The 3,005-nt window shown below is 37.5% G+C and overlaps 1 pseudogene; it reads right to left on the bottom strand.

Moving 5' to 3' along the window:
- Window positions 1-1,280: 1,280 nt before the first annotated feature.
- On the bottom strand, window positions 1,281-2,334 carry LOC101444991 (MKI67 FHA domain-interacting nucleolar phosphoprotein pseudogene; annotated as a pseudogene).
- Window positions 2,335-3,005: the final 671 nt, after the last annotated feature.

The following is a 3,005-nucleotide window of genomic DNA, read 5'->3' as shown; positions in this document are numbered from 1 at the left end:
TTTCGGGACTTGGAGTTGTCCTGAATGATATTGCAGGTCCAGATGCAGGACATTGTTTATCCTGACATAACCCACTGGAAGGACTGGGGGAGAGCATGAACTACAATGAAAACTATGGTCCATGCAGTGTGGCCGTGCTCCAGGGTGTATTCACCAAATGCAATGAATGGGTCCTGCTGATGAAAGGGGATGTTGATGTGGGAGGAGCGGTTGTGGGGGGTGGGGAATGGGGCATATGGAAACCTCTTACGTTTTTAACATAACTTTGTGATCTATTTACCGTTTTAAAAAAAAGACAATTAAAAAAATTAAAAAAGAAATAAAAAAAACCTACTGATACTCCAAGTCCACTGACTTTCACTCACTATCATTCTCTCATATCCCATGTAACAACCTGAATGTATCTTTTTTTTTTCTTTTTGCAGCTTACTCAAAATGTTTTATTATTACATTGCTGATGTTTCTTTCTTTATTCTTCTTTTGCTGAACTTCGTTAGCTTCCATTGCTGGCAGCAGAATGGTTTAACAAGCAAGGCCTTTCTTAGCAGCTCAGTGTGTTATGATCGGCTATGCAGTTACTTACGTTGCTCATCTTTAAGAGGCAGAAAGAAATCAAAATTTATTCCCCTGAATGTATCTTAACGACTGCACTTTTAGAAACACTCTTAGTCTTTTTTTTTCCTTCCCCCTCCCATCATACTTTCCTGGAAGCATTCCAATTATCATTGGAAACTATTATCTATTATCTTACTCTGTGTCTGCCACTGATCAGTTTAATATTGCTGGAAAATAACACAAATATTTTATGAAATAAAATTGTATGTCCTGTTTAGATTTGATTTACATTTGATTAAAATCTCTTTTTTTTTTTTAAATGTTCATTTTTAATCCATGCTAGCCCATCAAAAACTAGTTTAACATTACTGGTAAAAATAAGTTCATATACACATACATGAATCTGCATTAACACTTGGATTATGTTCTCAGTCAGTAGTTTAATTTAGCTTCCCATTTCAACCATCTGATGTTGAACTCTTAATACCCTTACTGGTAAAATGTGTACTGCCTGACCCAGAGAACTATGTAGGTGGGAAACAAGCCTGGTGGTCTTTATTTGGTGGTTACAATGAAGGCTACAGTTTATACCTACAGTTGTGACCATTCTCTCCAGGCAGGATAACCAAGGACAATATGAAACCTGCAAAGGAAACCTGAGACGTCCAAAAGGTTAAAAAGGCCACGCTGCTGTGAGTTGGTATGCAAGGGGAGGCAAGCCAGAATTACCATTACTTTTCTTATTTATTTGAGCCAAGAGTATGTTTTTCCTCTGAAAAGCTTGCCAACAGCTGCATGTCACTGTATCTAGTAACATTTAAAGAACGAAGCCCTAATAAAAAAAAGCACATTTTCCAGAAGAAACTGTATACACAATGTATTCAGATTCACTGTTTGCTTTTTCTTTGTCTTTTTTTCCCTGAACGTGTAGGTGTCTTAGTCTCTTGTGTTTCTTCTTTTGCACTGGATATGGGTTGTTTGAAAACTATTTCATTATCTTCATCATCATTCATTTCAGCCACTTCAGATTTTCGCCTCTCCAAAAATGTTGGTGTGCAAACAGGTGTGGGGCCCTGGCTATCTCCAGTGTTCTTAGGAGTATCAGGGGTTCCAGAAACCACTTGTTTCTTCTTGCTTGGGAAAAGCTGGCCTTTCGTAGATTTCTGAAGAACAGTGTTTGAAGCATTTTTCTTCTCTTTCCATAAAATCAATGAAGGAAAATCATAGTTTATTCCTTTTTGAGCTAATTTCTTCCTGAGTAGTTTTTCTTTGTTTTTAAATCGCTTTTCCATCTGTAGCTTTTCTATTAGTGTCCGTTTCTTATTATATCGTTTCACTGCTGGATGTGATGGCTTTGCAAATGGAACATCCCAGTCTTTAAAAAGTTCTTCGTGTACTTTTTCAGAAGGCATAAACTCACACTTCAAGAGCCTTTCACCGAAAAGGTAGTTGTTCATTGTTTCAGCAACTATCTTGGCGACATCATCAGACTCGAACTCCACAAAGGCATAACCTTTGCTATTTCCAGTCTTTTTACTTCTGGACAGTCTGAGTCTTTTAACAGTACCAAACTGGGAGAAATACTCCCGGAGCTGGGGTTCGAAAAGGCCTCTAGGTATGTGGCCCACATAGACTACTCCAGGAGTAAGTTTTTCTTGCTGGGTCGCACGCTGGCGGACCTGCGCCACCTGCTTCTGAAACTGCGCCTGACCTCGCGGGTCGAGCGACAGGAGCGGCTTGGCCGGGCCGGAAAACTCCGCCATATCCAAATTGTCAGGGCCACGCCTTGATTAAAATCTTGATTGTAGCTTGAAGGCATGGGTTTCAACCTCCAGTTAATAAAAAAATCTAGAGGAAAACTTTAAGTAAATAAGCTCTTGACACAAGTGCTTTGATAATGCTGGTCTCTGGGCTAGCTATTAACCTTTGTCTTGGAAAATAAGGAAGGAAATGAGTGAATCTTCACATATCTGTTACCAAACATTTTTAAAGATTCATGTTTTGTAACTTGTCACCATGAAGTTCAACTTCTGCCTGTCTGTTTACCAAAATATATCAAAATCTTTTCCCTATAATATTCACAATTTAAAAAGTATCCTAGACCTGTTGACTTGTAATCCATGAATATTTAGAACAAGACACCTGTTAGACTGTTATAGAAAAACTTGCTGCTCACCCAAACGTTTGAACTATATTTGTGCATATGGGGATTATTTTTAAGGTAATCATTAGCCATTTATTGTAACCTAACTGATCTAGTTTAAACGACTTCAAAATTTTCATTAGGTTAGGATTATATCAAAAGGCAATCTTCCTTATAATAAAGAACATATTTTGCCCATAAAATAATAGATGAAAATAACAGCTTTGTTTTCTCAGAAGAATTCAAAGGCTAACCAATCCTTCCTTCTTGAAATATTTTATTTTTTTAACTTTGATATCACCATATT

This window comes from Dasypus novemcinctus, chromosome 8, assembly GCF_030445035.2.
Source record: "Dasypus novemcinctus isolate mDasNov1 chromosome 8, mDasNov1.1.hap2, whole genome shotgun sequence".
NCBI classification, from domain to species: Eukaryota; Metazoa; Chordata; class Mammalia; order Cingulata; family Dasypodidae; genus Dasypus; species Dasypus novemcinctus.
Note: the sequence above shows the minus strand (reverse complement) of the source record. Positions and strands in the feature narration are given on the sequence as shown.